We start from the raw sequence: 19,423 nt of genomic DNA, 5'->3' as shown, positions 1-19,423 counted from the left end.
GGTTCTGGGCTTCTCTTCTTTGTTTCTCAGATAAAAACTCGTGAAGAATTTCTCAAATTTAGGGATTTTTTTAAAGTCTAATTTTATTTATTTGCCTATTTTCAAACTCATAAAGAAATACAGTCAGTATATTGGATATCCTCACACTTTTGAAAGCAAGAGATCTGGATTGCTTTCTCCAAAGTTGGCCCTCATTAATCCTTATTACTCACAGCCACTGCTTAATATTTTCACAAAGCAGTTCAAGGTGAGTTATCTGCCAGTGGGACACAGTTAGTGTGGCACATTTGCTTACGCTGCCATTGTTGCTTGTTTTAGACAAAGATTAATTTAGAAAAAAAAAAAACAAATATAATATATCAGGACCAGTCACAGCTGCCCACAATGACTACAATGCTGTTAGGGTTACAATGACAGAATCTTTGTTTATTTTATATTCCTGTTCCTGTTTATCTCAGATCAGTGGGCCTTTTTATTTTAAAAGAAAGAGAATGAGACTTCAATATAAAGTAAGAGAGGGGTAGCTATAAATAGTTTACTATACAGAATTTGGGTCTCCCCATCTTTGTACATAAGAATGGCAAGGCTTAATCAGGACCTTATACCCCACCTAACTGGAATTAGAATTACATCCGCTTCTTGTTACGTACGGCAGCCAGAACAAGTGTCTCCCAAAATCTTCTCGTCCCCTGCCTCCATGGGTCATTGCACTTCTTTCTTTGTCCGCCAACAACTCAACACACCAGAGGCCCCTCAGATTCTGCAATGGAGAATGACACCAGGTCACAGTCAGACTCCTGTGACAATGACATTTTCTGAGAGAGTTCTGCACAGCTGTGTCACTATTAACTTTTAATGAACATCCTTTCTTCCTTTGAATTTTGGCGAGTTAAATGGACATGCCATTTTTGCTTTCATCCCCACTTTATGTGACATACTATATAGTAATTATGGGTGCTAAGGTAGTTTGGGATGCCTAACTTGGGTGTTCCAAAAGTAATAGCATAATTTTGCCTATAGTTACACACAAATGTAATATAAGATTTTTTTTTTAAAAGCCCGGGACTAAAAATATATTTTAACTTATAATACACCAAAAGGCAAAGAGATGCATCTAGGCCTGAATTTAGGCCCCACTGTTCATTTCAGGGACTGAGCCTCTATGGAGAACTCAATGGAAGGCGTGCCCAATGGTTCCTGGGACAATGAGTGGAACAGAGGCTCCGTGGCGGTTATTTTGGAGCATTATTCTTTCTTGGTCTCCACAATAGCTGGGATCTGATAATTTAGCATTAAGCCTCTTTTCAACTATATGGAACTGTAATAAGGTGATTTGGCCAATATGCCTGTCCATTGTCCCAGAGATTCTGTGATCTATTATGCTGCAATGTGTAAAAAGAAAGAAAAAAAGAAAGAGAAGAAAAAGAAAATGAAAGAAAGAAAAATCGGGGAGGGGGGAGGACATAAACCAATTAATTACCAGAAACATTAAAAGATGCTTTGAGAGAGCTGTTATTTATTGGCATTTTTCATGAATCAATATAGATATAGGAATTGACTGCAAAAGCCTCTGGGTACATTCACATAATGAAAGTCCAATTAATATCCCCAAGCACAGAGCACGGCCGGCATCAGGGAGCTGCAAGGACAATCACTGGCTTCTGCAGCCAACACTGACAGCTGCAGGGCCCTGATAGAAAACAGCCTCAAAGGCCCGATCCCCTCCCCCAGCCCAGCCTCAACTGCACGGGAGCTTCATATCTTGCCTGTACTGAAGCAAGGGCTGCAGGAACAGATGGGACACCAGAAGCAACCCGTGGCTATTTGTGATGTCACCAAATGAGGCATTCTGGGATGCTGTTGGGTGGCAAAAACTATCAAAAGGAAGGATGAGGGAACATCGTTAGGAAAACTAGGTGACAAGGTAAGACAGCGGGTTAGCAAACCTTCCATCAGGTGCTGGAAGAAGTCATGCAACCTCCCATACAGATGGGCTTCCATACATTTCCACTTTATGATGTGTGGATTAAGAGAAGATTGACTTGATCATTCCATAGATATGATTTACCTAAAGAAGAGATAGAAGAGATCTATCTAAATTTGCCAATTCTTATAGTGACTGCATAGAACAGAAGTTGAAAACAAATCATAATTTTTTTCTTCTTGGAATAGGCCATTGATGATGTAATTATATTCTTAGAGATCAAAACCTCTAAAGAGTTCACAGAGGTCTGCCATGTGGTCTTCCCTGTAAATTCTAGGAAAGACATTTTCAAGCGATGATGCTATTATGCAGGAGTGGAAGCTGCTCAAGGCAGCTTGGAGCCTTGCTTAGGGTTTGTGCTAGGAGAAGTCAGAGGTGAGGCTCCATTCTTATCCTTCCAAGACTTCTGAAGGCTACCGAAGCCATTTGAGGAAATCATGGAAATAATGTGTCTATTTGGTTTTGAGTTAATAATTATTGCCTTCTGCAATCTTCCCTCAATTACAGGGCCCCACCTCATTTATGGGGGCCCTTCTCATATGCTGAACTTGTTCTAACCTGCGTTTCCTCTCTCTAGAATGGAGAGCTCTTTGAGGACAAGGGCTTTAATTCATTGTTTCATTTTTACTACCTAGCACAATACCTGGAAAGCAGTAGCCATCAGTTATGTCTATTTAAGTAGGATAGATAGATAGACAACTGGATAGATGGGTGATTGGATGGTTGGTTGAATGGATAGATGGATGGATGGGTAAGCCTTTTTTTTTTAGCTACCTATATAATTTAGCAATCATCAGCTTAACTTAAAAACTTTCCTTGGCTTTCAAGAAACAGAATATATTGAGTTTAACTATTTATACATTTAATTTGCCAAAAGTATTGTAGTGGTTACTAATAAGAAACACAAAGAATGATAAGTAACTCATATAAATGAAGAATTATAATTAAATAAAAGCTAATAGGGAAGTGAAAAGACACGCACTGTAGATGTTTATTCATTTATTTTGTTATCAGTTCTTAGGAATTTCTTTTGGAGACAGCACCGTAACATCCATCCTGAATTCCTCTGCTAAACAAGAAGAGTCCTCCTGGTAGATAAGTTTGTTTCAATGCTTCAGTAACATTTGTGGATGGCTTCCAAATTAGTACCACGTCACCAAATACCAACTAGGCTACTAGATGTGTTCCACATGCACTAAATGTGAAGAAGGTTATCAGGTGGGATTTGGCTTAGTCACAGGGCAGTTGAAAACCCCAGAGAAATTAACACAGAATTCTTGCAGATACCTTCAAGGTAGGGCTGTGTCTCCAGTGGTCTGGGGAGGGTGGTGCTAAGGACCTCTTTGGAAGCAGGGTCAAAAAGGCTTGATGAACAAAGCTGAGAGGATAGATGTGTAAGTAGAAAGCAGATGTGAAGACATTATAGAGCAGACTCCAGATGGTGAAATGCATCCCTGTAAACCACATCTGGGCTGGAGCATCTTAGAGATGCTCCAGGAGTGTGCTGGAGGTGTGCGCAGCACGTTTTCTATCAAATGACTGTAGTAAATTTGTTGGAGACAAAGACAGAACTTTGGAAGTAACTTTGTAACTTAGTTACTTTGGAAGAAAGTTACCAGAAGAACATTCTCCAGCTCTTCGCAGAAGTATGAAAAAGTTAAATAACCCAGAAGCATTATCCAATTCACTATTCGGAGTTCTTGCTCTATACTGGGGAACCAACTCAGAAGAGTACACTCGTTGAGCAAGGGTAACATGACAGTCCCAAGACCACATGACCCTGACAAGGATCAATGCTCAACATAGTGTATATAAATAAGCACATTGTTCTCAATATGCTTCCAAGTAATCTCTACAGCTCATGAATTAAATTAGCTTAATAATACCAGATATTTCATACTCTGTGCAACTACATGCATTCATTTTAAACCTAATCTTTGTAACTACTCTATGAGCTACTCAGTGGCAACATTGTCCTTTTGTTTCGAAGTTCTTTTAGGCTTACTGAAGTTGTGAATTGATTCCTGATTACCCTAAAACCCACTCCGCTATTATTAACAGCTTACATGAGATGCTCCATTTTTATTACCTATGAAGTGTTGTTGACAGACAGTTCTCAAGTCTGTATTTTATATATGTTTCTTTAGTTTTTACTTAATGTCCCTTTCCAACCTATCTTGCCTACTGTGCTGTGTTCCCTTGTCATTGTCATGTCCCCTGAGCTTTCTCTTGGCTGAGGTAGTTTCTCCATCTTTGCTTTTGAGGACCTTTAAAGTTCTGAGAAGCCAGTTGAGGTATTTTTCAGACTGCTCTGTAGTTGGGTTTTCTTGTGACTGTGTTGTGTGGTGTAGGAGGCTCCAGAGACAACTACTATCCTGTCTTATGTCCATGTGCTTTATTACTCAATATATTAACCTCGAACACACAACTGAGGCCATTCTTGTCGGGTTTTCTTACTGAAAAAAGTGTCCCTGAATGACATACTAGACTCTTTGGAAGGAAACCCTCATGCACAGCCCATAAAAGGAGAAGTTACATTCCATCCCATAGAGGGCTCCCATTTTTATATGAATTACTCAAAAATATGTATGTGAAAGCCATCTCTACTCTTCTACTTTAAAAAAGTATTCAATCCTTATGCACTCAAAAATATTTGTCTCTTACTTTTGGTTATTCTGAAAATGTTAATCCATTCAGGCCACTCTTGGGATATCTCAGAATTCCAGAAGCTACAAAAGCCCAAAACTCAGATCCCACAGAGTCTGTGTCTGCTGAAGGCTGCTGCTTCCTGGTTGTAGAATGGCATCTTCTTACTGTTTTCTAACATGGCCAAAGATGTGAACAGGACACTTTAGGAGGGCACTACTCATATTCATAAGGGCTCTACCCTCAGGACCCTCACACCTCACATCTCACATCTCAAAGTCCCACCTTCAAACACTGTCATGAGGATGAGATTCCAGCATTTGGATTTGTGGTAGAGACACACAAAAGTCTAGTGTGTGGCCTCTAATACTGCATTACTTTTACTACCAATATGGCCACTGTTGATCAAATGCATCAGCTTTGAGGACCTGCAACTCTCCCAGTTGCCCCCATGTCCCTCGGACAGAACCCCATCTTTTTTGGTTATTTTTTTGTTTTCTGAGAAGTGCCTTATTTTGTTAACCACATCTTTAAGGAATTCTATTTTTTAAAAAAAAAAAAAAATAAGAAGTAAAAATTTGGATGCTGGGTATGATGGAAACTGTTTTTATTTTTTCCAGTTTTATTCAAAGGGGATAAATCTGGAGGTTTATCTGATTAATAAATCTGCCCACCAGTCATGCTTTAGAGAATTACAGAAACTCAAGTCGGCCTCTTCATATAACTGTAGCACGATTTCTTACCTTTCCCCTCTGGGGACATCAGCCTTCTGCTTACAGTTAACTTTAAGTGCTGGAACTTTTCCTGGCCAGTTGGCTTGTACTGTATCTCATGATCCCTCCTTTTGTGTCTCTACGATCAGATTTTGCAAGGTTTTATGCAAGACAGTGGCTCTTTCACTAATGGCTCTGATCTAGAGTCGGTATCCTGGAGGTAGTGAGGAGGGTCTGAAAGTGATTTTTCTGTATTTTGAGAAACCTAATGGAAATCATATGTTGACTGCTGACACAATCGCCCAGGCTAAGAAGAATGTCATGATTCTCTGTCAACTCAATGTGCCTGGTTACACGGGTTATTTCAAGCTGGTAGAAACTCTGATTGGTTGATGATGAGTTCATGATTGCCTAAGTTGGGAAGGACAATAAAGTGTCTTTGGGGGTAACAGTGTTGGGAAAGGCCATATTCATTACTATTCTACTTGTTATCCAACTCCACTTGAAGTGGGGCCATTGTGTCTCTGTGTATATGGCAGGGAAAGAGTAACTTTTTGGATATAAAGTAGACATCTATATATTTGGTTTATGTTTTACCAATTTACTGTAATGTTTTAATGTTCAGAATTCTGATCCAGATCACTTTTAATTTCTGCTTCATTTTAGATGCCTGTTTAAAATACTGGAAGTATACACATTGGACTGATTTTTTTCTGTATTCCATTTTCTTATGGAAAAAAATCTATATCTCAGTGTAGATAAGCATATGGATCTATTTAATATGTTCAAAAGCCATGCATGAGAGTGACTCAGAGCTTAAATTTGTGGTGCTTAGCTAAATTGCATGTTGGGTGGACTCTGAAAGGTAGGAGAGAAGGAGGGATCAACAACTTAGATGAAGGAAAAGAAAGAAAACAAAGGAAAGAGAACACTGAGCATTAGTGCCTGAGAGAAGGGACAGCCTTGTGCGTATTAAGACGCGGGCTGCTCCTTGTATTCATTCACATGAAGCCACATGAAGAAGTAATATCATTTTAATGCTTAAAGACAAAAAAATTAGTACTTGAGAGTAATTTCTGAGATAATACGAGCCAGCAGCCTGAGCCTTTAGATACACACTAGACCCACAGGAAGATTTTTTTTTTTTGAGTTATATTCATTTAGCATGTGCATGTGCCAGCATGCTACTGCATGCTTATAGAGGTAGGAGAAGTCAGAGCTGCAGGAATCTGTTCTCTCCTTCTATCATACAGGTCTCAGAGATGGTACCCAGTTCATCAGGCGTGTTGTCTGACAACCTTACCTGCTGAGACATCTCACCAATCAACAGAGGCTGTTTTTGAATGACATGTGTGTCTAGGCTCAACTCCTTAAGACATGATCAAACCCAGACCCTTCTACATTCTTGGCAAGTACATTTCCGTCAAACAACATCAGTTCATCATCCCCAGAGATTCTGATGAGCATTGAAACCTGAAATCATTGACCCTCTGTCTGGTTTTCTAAATTATGGGAAAAAATGAAAGCTATAAGATTTATAGTAAAAATAGATTCAAAAATCTAAGCATTCGCCATCTAGAACTAACCTATGAACTTATTGTCACTTTTGCTTCATTTGCTCCTAGATGTCCTGAGTTCCTCACCAACCATCAAATCTAATTGCCTTCCTTTCTTGTCCAGAGGCAATGGCTGTCCTGAAGTAGCAGATAATCTCTTTATAATCTCTATGTGGTTTTACTAAGTGGGCATGTATAGTTTTGTTTGATTTAAGTTTTTATTTTGGTTTGGATATTGAGCTTGTTTGTGTGTTGTGATCTTTAGAGTAGCATGCTGGGAGATGGTGCAGAACCGTTAAGAAACAGAGGTGCTGGGAGGTCTTTAGAACAGTTTGGGTATGGTGTCAGGAAGGTCCATAGGACCAGGCTTCACCTGGCTTTCTGTTTTGTGTATGATAGCTTGCTTTTTCGTAGATGTCTGCCATTCTGATGTCATATACCCACATACCATTAGTCTTTCAGCAGAGGTAAAGTCAATGGGGTCACCTCACATTGTATTTTCATCTTCCAAAGTTGCTAGCTAAACAAACATCTTTTCTTTATAAAGCTATGCTTCTTTGGGCATTTCATGATAGTGACAGAAATGATACACATAGAATCATGGCACTTGTGTCGATTTATATTTTGTTTTTCTTAATTGGCATTCCAGTTTGACCCATCATCCTTGAAATTCAAGTTCATTAGTATTTTGTTTTTAGCCAAGACACATGAAGTTTCATATTTTTGATGTTTTAATATGTGTTGATATTGGTAAATGCTCATATTTTTATTATATTTATCACTCTGGTGAGGTTACAGTACCACAGTTAAACAGGAGACACATGCCCTAATGGTCTACTCACAGAAAGTGGCTAAAAATCATAATAATGTAGTATATATTTCCAAAAAGCTAGAATAAATTAAGTTCATCATTTTCAACTTCCAGATCATATTTCATTATATAAATGTCCTTGAATCTATTTTTTCATTTCTTTACTGATGAGAATTTGAGTTGTTGATTCCACTTTTTTTGTGTGTGGTATCATAAAAATCCTATGGTGGGATCAGAAAGATGCTGAGGTGGGTAAAGGAGTTTCCATTAAACCAGACATCCTGAGTTGGATCCTGAGCACACACAAGGTGAAAGGCAAAAACTAATTTGACTATACTTATGCACTGTGATAAGAAGCACCCAATGCATATGGAGGTGAGAAGGGAGAGGAGAAGAAGGAAGAGGCAGGGAGGGAATGAAGGAGAGAGGAAAAAAGAAAAGAGAGAGAAAAAAATCCCAGCACTTGGGAGACAGAAGCAAGCGGATTTCTGAGTTTGAGGCCAGCCTGGTCTATAGAGTGAGTGCCAGGACAGCCAGGGCTATACAGAAAAACCTTGTCTCGGAAAAAAACAAGAGAGAGAGAGAGGGAGAGAGAGAGAGAGAGAAGACAGAGAGAGAGAGAAAGAGGAGAGAGAGAGGAGAGAGAGGAGAGAGAGAGGAAAGAGGAGAGAGGATTTTTAAAAGGCTATATTTTGTACATATCTCCTTAAATACACAGAAATAGTTTATCTAGGGCGAATCTTCCCAACCAGCAGGCAATGTGGAACCTTTTCTTCAATGAGAAACAAAGGGGTCTAATAACCAAAGCCCACTCTATGCGTTTTCTTCTGCTGTGAGCAGCCTTCTGGGTTGCCCAGCATGCTGTATGGATATCATCATTTTCTCTATGTGTCACAACAGGGAAGAATCTGAAAAATGCTATCCCATGAAATGTACTGTCTTAGGGATTCTATGGCTGGAGTTAAAAAACACCATGCTACAAAGCAATTTGAGAAGAAAAGCTTTATTTCATCTTACAGTATGAAGGCTGTCATCCAGGGAAGACAGGACAGGAACTCAAGGCCAGGACTGATGCAGAGGCCATGGAGGAGTGTTGCTTACTGGCATGCTCCTCGTGGCTTTCTCAGCCTGCTTTCTTATAACACCCAAGACTACTAGCTCAGGCTTAGTACCACCTACAATGAGTTAGGCCCTCCCACACTGATCATCAATAAATAAAATGCTCCACAGGCTTGCTACAGGGCAGTCTAGTGGGGGCATTTTCCGAACTGAGGTTCTTAATGACTTCCAAAATGACTCTAGTTGTGTCAAGTTGACTTTACAAAACTAGCCGGCATGTGTACCTACATTGTTGAGCAAGCAGATGTTTATAATTATTGTAAAATTGTTCTCTAAATAAGTATACCAGTCATATGCCCATTTTGCCAGACTGATAGATGTAAACTGATATTTTGTTTTAATTTTCATTTTTCAGTTAAGTGAGAAAGCCTTTTTATGTGTTTGTTGGTCTGCTTAAGAGCATGTCAGTCCTCTATTTCTTTTTTTGTTTGTTTGTTTGTTTGTTTTCTTTTTCGAGACAGGGTTTCTCTATATAGCCCTGGCTGTCCTGCAACTCACTCTGTAGTCCAGGCTAGCCTCAAACTCAGAAATCTGCCTGCCTCTGCCTCCCAAGTGCTGGGATTAAAGGCATGTGCCACCACCGCCCCAGTCCTCTACTTCTATTCCTTGCTTATTTTTCTGTCAGATTGTGTTTCTCCTTCTTCTTGAAGACTTGTATTAACTTTCTGAATTGTGAGTATTAATTTTTTATGCATACTAATTTTATATATTGTTATATTAGGTTATTGAGTTTGTAAATAACCTTTGCTCAATCTTTAAGTTGTCTCTTAGCCTTTGTTTTGGGGCTATGTGCCAACTGGTTTTTGTCAATTTGTCACAAATCTAGAGTTATCTAGAAAGAAGAACCTCAATTAAGAAAACACCTCCATCAGATTGGCATGTAGACAAGTCTACAGGGCATTTTTTTGGTTGATGTGGGAGGCCCAGCTCTCTGTGGGTGGTGCCAATTCTGGGCAGGTGGTCCTGGGGCTATGAAAAAGCAAGCTGAGCAAGCCTTGGGAAACAAGCCAGTAAGCAGCATTCCTTCATGGCCTCTGCATCAGCTCCTGCCTCCACATTCCTGCCTTGAGTACTTAGCCTTGACTTCCCTGGATGATGGACTACAAGCTATAAGCTGAAACTTTTTCCCCCCCAAGTTACTTTTGGTTGTGATCTTTTTCACAGTGATAGAAACCCCACAACAGACATTATTCATAAAGTTTTGTGTGTGTTTTTGTTCTGATTCCAAGTGAAGATACTTAAGGCTTGGTGTTTATAGTAATAACTTTTGGGCATCAAATACCACTTTGTGCCTGCATAACTATGTTGCAAAGACTGTTGATCTGAGTCCAAAGTCACAGACATCATAGAGCCCTGCTTCCACTTGTTACTGGAAACAGTGGATATTAAAGCAATTTCCCCATGTCAATTAAATGGTTACTGAGTAAGCCAAGGCATCACTGATGTACACTTAATCACCTAACTCCAAGCCCTATTCTGAAATCCAACACCATCTCCTGAAGTATGCTCAGTGTCCTGAAGTGTAGAGCCACACACAGTCCAAGGAGGAAGGAAAGTAGTGTAGTACAATTTCAATTAAAAAACATGTTTATTTGTTTGTTCGTTTGTTGCCCCAAATGTAGCTGGTAGCCAATTTCATTTTTCTTTCTTTTCTTAAAGTTTTAGACTATACAGTTTGAAATGAAAGGTTCTATTATGAGCCTTGTGATTAGGTCTGGTAAGATGCCTTAGTGAGCAGAAATGCTGTGTGCAGCCCTGATAATAACACACACACAACAGAGAGAGAGAGAGAGAGAGAGAGAGAGAGAGAGAGAGAGAGAGAGAGAGAGAGAGAGAGAGAGGAGAGACTTGGAGTTGAAAACACTAAGATTCCCCACCCCTTCTCTATTTTTTATTTTTTTCAGATATAGAGCCCAGGGTGGCCTCAAATTTAAGCTCACAGCAATCCTCATGCCTTACTTTTATCTAGTGTTTTATGAGGTTAGTATTGCCCATGGAAACTTTTTGAGGAGCATCTAAAGCAATCCAAGAAATATGATGGGATAGGATTTGACAAGCTGTACTTGAAAGCATCCCTCTTGGATATCCAAGAATTCATCACTGAAGGAAATCCAGGCAGGAACTAAAGCAGAAATGAAGGGAACAAAGATGCTTGCTTATCTATTCACCTGCTCATATTAAACCGGCATTCTCATGCAGTCCGAGACTATCTGCCTAGGGATAGCATTGATGAGGCTCTCCATCGATTAGCAGTCAATACAATCCCCCACAGACCAATCTGATTCAGGCAACTATTCAGCTGAGGTTGTGAATAGTTGTGTCAAGTTAGCAATAAAAAGTTAACCAGGACACAGCAGAAATAATTGGGCTAACTTAGTGGCCTCCCATGAGTGGCTTTTTCTCCCCCTTTCTATATGTAGGCATCTGCTAAAAAGCTGGAGGCTATGTGTTGTGGAGGTTCTTCATCCTGGAAGATAAGAAATGGCTGTTTAGAAGTGTCTCTCTCTCAGTTAAGGGTCCAGAATCATGAGGTTGGAGACAGGAATTCGGATTTTGTTTATTCTGGACTTGAATCCAGAATATACAAACCAAATGTTCATAAAAGGAAGATGCTATGGAGGTTTGGAGCCTGGGCTTTGCACCTCAGCGGAAGACATCCTTGAGAGCCAGGTGTATGAGGCAGATTTTTAAAAAGACATTTTTTATGCATTTAAGTTTTGAGCAAAAGTATGTGTTATTTATTCAGAATCTTAAGCAATGGATCATAGACTTTACCTCATGAGTCAACACAGATCCCATTGTGTGTCTGACTCAATACTATGACAACCAAAAGGAGTGGAAAATTCATTTGTAGAACATGAGGGGGACACAAGATTCTAAGTCATACATTCAAAAATGTTACAGAAACATAAATTGCTATTAGAAAAATGCCAATAAATGCAAGGGGAAATGTGTCCTACACTGTTATTTAAATTGGTAGGAAAATTGGTGGGTTTTTTAAACTTCCTTATATTTTCTATTTTACTAATGATAGCATATATTTTTAAATTTCAATTTTATAATTCCACATGTGGACACTTTGTGCCACGTTCACTTCCCACGTTCCTACCACCCTCGATTTTGAATTATTTTAAGTTATTTTATTTTTAGATGTTCAAAAACAGTTTTATTAACTTGTATAAGATGTGCCTATAAATCATGATTAATATCTACTCTGCAGAGGCCTGTAACTCTCTTGTGTGAAGTAATTGACCAGCCCTTGTCCACATTATGACTAGGGAAGGACAGCTAGTCTTGGGCTTAGGTCCTAGATTGGCTGATTTCCATCACCTGACTTTGGGCAATGTTTCTAAACCCTGGTCTCATGTGCTTCCTGAGTGAAGAGCGGCAGTTGCGTCTCTGAGTAATGATCACTTGAGAACTCCTTGAACCCCGGGGCACAGAAACCAGGGTATAGCAACAAAATCTCAAAGATTACTACTTCTGCTGAAGTTTGACCCCAAGAATTCTAGCCAAATTGGAGAGACTGTTTTCTTAAATCCAGAGTTATCACCAGCCTGTACATATGCAGATATTCCTTAAAGAAAGAGGGAGAACTGGCTTCGAGCACAGGGGTAGTCTGAGTTCCTACAGCATTGCTTGTGGGGAAGAGACAAAACAACCAGGGGATAAAAGTAAAACCACTGACCAGACAAAGTCAAGAGAGGTCCAAGAAGTGGCTTAGGAGATGGCATAACCAGAAGCATAAATACCTATTAATAATGCTTCACCTTGGATGTCAACCTTCAGGGTAGTCATTTACAATATCACCTTCCTGATGGTACCATCTACCACCAGGGTCTTTGGGTTTATTTTAGATTTATGTTTGATCTTTTTTTTTTCCTTTTTTCTTTTCTTTTAGGGAGGGTTTGGAAAGGAGAATAGGCAATTGGAAACAAGACATTGGGGCTTTGAGGGCCAAGGGGGTTCCCGAGGCTCCCAAGTGCTGAGTCTGTGCTATCAAATATCATGGTGGTGTCGGGTTTGTTTTCTGGGAAATATCTGAACTAATTTTATCAGCAGCATTTCTCTCGGGCTATTTACTACCTGAATATTTGTCAGGGCCTCTGGAGGAGGCAGCCAAACATGTACATCTGCAGTTCATGCTATTTGGAGCACAACTTGGGTGGGGACGTCTCTCTGGTAACAGGGGTGGGGAGCTGACAGTAGATGTTGCTGCGAGAAAGATGGGATTTCAGGAGCTGTCATCAGGATTGCGACGTCTGGTTGCAGTCGATATTTTTCCAAATGCCAGCCACACAAGGATTTTTAAAAGAATGTGCAAAGAAGCATGTGGCGTGCTCCTCGTGAAGCAGAAGTGGGCTGCGTGGCTTGCTTAACATCGCGCCCCCTCCCAGCCAATCACAAGCCCAGGCACCCTGGCCTCTTCCCTGCAAGGCCTTGGCCACATGCCCTCCCGTACAATTGTGAGGAGATTGGATGAACCACGATGCTATTTAAAGCACTCTTCCATGGCGCTCTTACAGTTGTAAGATTTCCCAAGAGGCCGTTGCCAAGATTATGCTCTTCCCCACTGGCTTTTAATTTGTAAATTCTAATGGGCTCCCCTTTAGATATGGCAGCATAGGTAGCCCTCCTTGAGGTGGCCAGAGGCGTGTCCATGGAAATCTTCAATGAACACTCTCTGCCACAAAAGCCAGGATGGTCAAATCCTCTCCCAGTCAGCCATGTAGGTGGCAGGAATTCTGGTTTCAAAAGAGATCTGTTATCACCCGTGATCTTACAGAAACTTGAAAGCCACACAATTTTGCTTTAGAGTAAACCACCCTTACAAATGAAACGGAACTGGATCCAGCGTGGGGCCATATTTCTTTTTATGTTTTTACCCACCCTTATCATGCAAACCATGCTGGCAGTCTTCCCAGATTCTTAACACTGCCTTGACACTCTTTTCTCCTCCTCCTGGCATAACAGCCTTATTTGAATTATTAATTCTAGAACACCCCCTTCCTCTCAACGTAGGAGGCAGACATACCCACCCAATCTGAGCACCAAAGAGTAACCAACACTTTCCTAGGAATGCATGCTATGAATACTATTTTGGCATCAATTACAGGACTGTTACTTTGGAGTTACTGAATATTCCTCCTGTGGGTAAAATGGAACGTGGGCTCACTAAGCAGTTACCCTTAGCTTACACAGTGAGCTGTAGAAATCACTAAATAAACACCTTGAGCGAATGTTCTTCCCTAGACTGTGGATAAGAGTTTCTAAGATGGAAGGACCCAACTACCTTTCACTTCCAAATTTTGTCCCCCATTCTCTTCTCCAGAGTTCTGTATAGGCTGATGAGCTGAAGGCTAAGCTGACATGGGATATTTTTGGATACTGCTGGGAGGTTCACAGGCCCAAGAAGTTCAGAATCCAAGATGTGTCCCAGGCCCAAAACTGCCCTTCCTAGGCAGCCTCCTGACTGGTCTGAGTCTCTCTGGAGGACTTGGTCTATAGAATGCTATTTGTCTTTCTTGCAGCATTTCTCTAGTGTTGTACTGGATGCTTCCTATCATCTCTGTGGCTTTCCATATCCCACTGGGTGGCCAGGTCACTATCCTTTTGTTAATCCTGTTGCTAGATCCGCATTTGGATTCATCTGGAGGTGTTTGCAGTGCTGGTATCAGCTCCCTTGCACATGTAACCTGGCTCAGTCATGCAAGAGTTGATGAGGATTTGTACTTAGAAGTGGAAATTAGGCTTCATGAAAAGTGCCTGTCTCAATAGATAATGCCAAATTACTTTCCAAAATGGCTACCTCCAAATAATTCCTATTGATCCAGGATGTATGCCAGGCTATAAACTAGTCCCATTGCTAACAAGGTGCACTCAGTCTTTCCATTCATGGCCTTTAAATTGTAGTGGGAAGGTTGGATCTGTAAAGCTGTCTTTCCCCTCTCTGCCTCTGTTCCCTTTCTTTCCTCCCATCTCTTATTTCCTTCCTTCCCCCCCCCCCCATTCTATCTTGTTACTTCCTGCCTCTCTTTTTCTGTTGGTGATTACATAAAAGCTGCACATTTCCTATTACATTCTTGAACATGATGTGATCATCCATTCTCTCCTCTAGAAGTCTGTTCTCTTTGGCAAGGGTTGCCTTCTGGAGAACAGAATCTACTGCTTTTAGGAAGATAAATCAATCACACACAAGTGATGGCTATTAGTATCAAAAACCAGTTGCCTTTTTCAGCGCTGTGGAGTACTTTAATGCATCTGTATCATGACTAGTGTCCATGTAGGTCAGAAGTGGGTGCTGGATCCCCTGGAACTTTATGAACCCTCATTGGAGTGCTAGGAACCAATCTGGGTCTTCTGGAACAGCAATGAATGCTATTAATCATGGAGCAATCTCTCTAGCTCAAGACTCTGAAGGCATCTGCACTCATACATTCATATTTACACACAAAAAAATTAAAATAAACCTTTGTTTAAAAAGTAAAAAAAATTGCTGGACTCAGCACTCAGGAGGCAGAGGCAGGCAGATCTCTGAGTTTGAGGCCAGCCTAGTCTACAAAGTAAGTTCTAGGACAACCAGGATTACACAGAGAAACTCTGTCTCAAAACAAATAAACAAACAAAAATTAACTAAAATTAAACCACCCAAGCCTGAAGTTCAGTTCCTCAGCCACGCTAATCACACTCTAAGTTGCTACTGTGTAAGAATATGGTATAGGGTACAGATAATTTCTGTCAAGGCAGAATGATTAAGTGAGTGGTGTCAGGATAGCAACCACTAGGTTATAAGTAGGTTTTAGTCATACGTGTATGCTGGAATTGAAGGATATGAACTGAGTCTATGAGGGTAAAAGCAAAACAAAACAGTAAAACAGGGAGAACGTATGTGGGAATAAAGGAGAAGAGGAAGATAGGTGTCTGTGCCATTACCCTCCATGCTCATATTCTGAAACCCTAAGCTCCTGAGCATTCATGTTAGAGGTAGAGTGTTAGGGAGGTGTTTCATTCTTGAGTGGATTGCTTCCAAATGAATTCAGTGTCCTTATAAGGAGGATACAAAGAAAATGTGGCCACCTGTAAACCAGAAAGAGAGCACTCATCCAGGAAAAGGCAGTATTGTTGGCTTGACTTTGGACTTCCCAACTTCTAGAACCACGAAAAGTAAATGGGTATTGTTTAGTTATAGTTCTGTTGTAGTAGCCTGAACAAACTAAGACTGAGTAGTTGACTAATATACAAAGGTCAGGGTCCTGGAAAAGGGTAGTATAAACTGGATTTGTAGGCCAATTGCATTATGGGTGATTCCAAAGGCACAAGCACTAATAGAATCCTTCCTCTGCCTTGTCTTGGCCATGTGGCTTTGTGTAGTTGTTCAGAGCTCTCCTCTGAGAAACATGGAGGGCGATGATGCTTCCTCTGCAGAGAGGTCATGGGGATTTGAATATCAAAAGCACAGAGGAAGAAGCCATTTCTTGGCCCATGCAAATGACTAGAGACCCAAAGTGCATACCTTCCCCTCTGCCCCTGCTATGACAAACATTTAAGAAAAAAAAAATGCTTGAAAGGGAAAGTTTCTCTAGGGAATATTGTTCCAAAGATTTAAGTCCATGGTTGGCCCCACTGTTTGGTTTCCAAAGTGAAACAAAACATCACTGTTGCTACAGTGTAACAGTGTTCAATGGCAGCCAGCAAACAGAGAAGGTGAGAAGAGCTAGTCGGCACTCTGCTTTCCTTTTTCTTCCACATTAATCTATTACACAGCTTATTGGCAGGGCCCAAATTCAATTTGGTTCCCCCAACCCCCGGCCTTGTCTCTTATGCTAATCCTCTCTGGATACTCTCGAGAAGACGCATCCAAAACTGTGCTTTACTGATTTAGATAACGTTCTCTACACTCAGGTAGACAGTTAAGATTATCCATCGTAGCCACAGCCACTCACATGCCTGAAGTAAAATGTCGTGACATTTGCATATACGCCACACACACATCCTCTTCTATACTTATTTTCGAGTTACTTACAGTACCAATATAATATCAACTCTATGTAGCTAGTGGTTATACTATATTGCTTAGGGACTATGGAGGATGAGCTCGTGTGCATGTTGAGCACAGATGTAATTCTTTTGACTCAAGGTTAGTTGAATCCACAGATGCAAAGTCTATAGATAACAGAGGTTGACTGCGTGTCCCCCTTGTCCCTGATACTCCCCAGAATGACTAAATGTCTGAGACAACAATGGTGTTCAGGCAAGACAAGAAGATCAATTTGGGGCATGCTCTGCTTGCTATCATAAATGGCTTGCTCTGGATAACTATTTCTGCTTGTATCTCTGTTGTGTGTAGTTTTATGCTACCATCTTAGCTCCAGAGCCAGCTGAGCTACCAGCCCCCACCCCACTCCCGCTTTCCTTTTGCTCTACTTGCTTTTAGCTCCTGGAGGTGAGTGACCACAGGACTAACTGCTTTCCAGCTTCCCTTGAGTCTGAGGATAAAACACACACACACACACACACACACACACACACAGAGAGAGAGAGAGAGAGAGAGAGAGAGAGAGAGAGAGAGAGAGAGAGAGAGAGTTTGTTCCTTTACAATTTGCATTCTTGGCACAATTGCTCTGTGAAAAGTGTGTTCTTATTAATATTTTTATCTCTGTCTCTCCACCTGCCCTAAACTTCAGTGGATAGTCACACATAGCCCCTACCAAACATCCATGACCACAGGCCCCCCTGACCCCCGAAACGTACAAGGTTGCTGTGTTCTTCCTCCAAAGCATGGCAGAAAAAAGCCCTCCCTCCTTCCTTGCATCTCCTTTTCTTCCTGGGACCCTGAACTGACAAATCAAGAACCAATTGGGGAACAGGACATTAGCAGCAGAAATGTCCCCTTCATACCTCAGTAGTTCTGACTCCAGGAAGATTATCCTTGCCCCCTTATTTTCCATATAACTAAACTCAGAATCAGCTGATTGGCCTTTCATCCTAACCACTCTGATACAGTTTCTATTTATGTTACCACTTATTAGACCACCATTGGCCCCTGGTTTCTTTTTGCAATGCTGTTTTAGCCCCCAGGCTCTCAGACTCATCTCTTTGTTAGTCCGTCCTTTCTCTCGGTGACTGTAATTGGACTAGCTTTGGCTGCTTTCTCATGGTGAAGGCCAGGACATTGTAGACTTGGTAAAGAGTTTTCTACATGTTGTGTACCATTTAAAGTTTCCCACTAGCTTGTAGTACAAAATGGGCCTAGTTATTGAGTTGACTCTTGTATTTTAAATGCTTACAATTTTTTTGTTTTATTATTTGGATACGAACTAATGATGGTAGACAGGTATATTTTTCTTTTCATTTTTATTTTAAGAGTTATTTCTGCTGAGTATGATGGTGTATCTTTAATTCCAGCACTCAAGAGACAAAGGCAGACAAATCTCTATGGGTTCAAGACCAACTTGGTCTTTGTCACAAGCTCCAGGATGGCCAGGATAGACTTATATGAAGTATTCTTTATGTATCATTCCTAACAGGTCAGATTACACCTTCTTTGCTTTCTTTTTTATTTAAAAACAAAGTTTAGGGCTAGAAAGATGCTTTTAAGCTTAGAGTACTTACTGCTCTTATAGAGGACTTGAGTTTAGCTCCTAGCACCCACACCAGACAGATCACAACTACCTGTAACTCCAGTTCCAGGAGCTAAGGGGTTCTGGGTGCCTGATGCATCTTCTGGTATCTGTGGGTACTTGTGCATATGTGGTATACACACACACACACACACACACACACACACACACACAAATACGCTCACGCATTCAGACTCACATCCATACACATAAAATGAAAATAAAAAGTAAATCCTTTTTGTTAAAAAAAGAAATCTAACAACTAAAAACCAATTTCTAACAACCGAGGAAGAAAGTGGAAGGAAATTGGCAGGGTGAAGACAAATCCAGATCGCCCTTTTACCCAACCAGCCAGATGACGTAATTCCAAGGTACAGAAGGACTAAGACTGAGCAAAGGGGTCAGGTTATTCACAAAGCCTTATTCTTATCACCATTAGCATAACCAGCAAGTAGGGGATTTTTATGTGGGTTCAGCAATCATAACATGCCACAAGTAGTCTTTTATGTCTCAGTTAGTGAAACCATAAAGAGGCTGTTATTCTACAAAACGGCTTTTCATAGAAACCTAATTCAATTTTAAGAAAATGAATATGACGGAAAATACCTGTTCCTGTTCTTTCAATAGCTCCATCCTCCTCTGCCTCCCACTGTGAGTCAGACTTCCTTTATCCTTCCCTAGAAGGCTTCAGGAGTTTCCAGGTTGTCTCAACAAACAATTGCCCCTCATTGTTTGGTCAGCAGCTTCTGCCAGAGAGAGAGAGAGTGAGAGCATTTCTGGGCTGATGGAGAGTGCAATAAATGTATGGAAAGTTACAGTTCCTGGTAAGTTGTACTGAAGAGAGAGGGGTAACTGCATGTTCTCCTAGCTCTCAGATGGTTACTCTATGAGCACTCTATGAAAAGCAAGCCCATTCTTTTCTTTATTTTAATGCCTGTTCCCTCTGCTGTACAAGGAATGCTTGCATCCTCTAA

At 40.7% G+C, this 19,423-nt stretch overlaps 1 long non-coding RNA gene across 3 annotated transcripts in view; it reads right to left on the bottom strand.

Moving 5' to 3' along the window:
- LOC116096181 overlaps window positions 1-19,126 on the bottom strand; it is a 22,913-nt gene extending 3,787 nt beyond the window's left edge. The window contains exons 1-3 of one of the 3 annotated variants that reach the window (XR_004120880.1): window positions 19,056-19,126; window positions 1,947-2,068; window positions 611-760 (exon numbers count right to left, since the gene is read on the bottom strand). This is a non-coding gene — a long non-coding RNA (uncharacterized LOC116096181). The remainder of the gene's footprint in view (window positions 1-610; window positions 761-1,946; window positions 2,069-19,055) is intronic. The other 2 variants (XR_004120881.1, XR_004120879.1) reach the window with 2 other exon arrangements.
- Between the last annotated feature and the right edge of the window lie 297 nt (window positions 19,127-19,423).

Source organism: Mastomys coucha, unplaced genomic scaffold (genome assembly GCF_008632895.1).
Source record: "Mastomys coucha isolate ucsf_1 unplaced genomic scaffold, UCSF_Mcou_1 pScaffold18, whole genome shotgun sequence".
Taxonomy (NCBI): domain Eukaryota; kingdom Metazoa; phylum Chordata; class Mammalia; order Rodentia; family Muridae; genus Mastomys; species Mastomys coucha.
The sequence above is the reverse complement of the archived record's forward strand: the minus strand, read 5'-3'. Positions and strand labels throughout refer to the sequence as shown.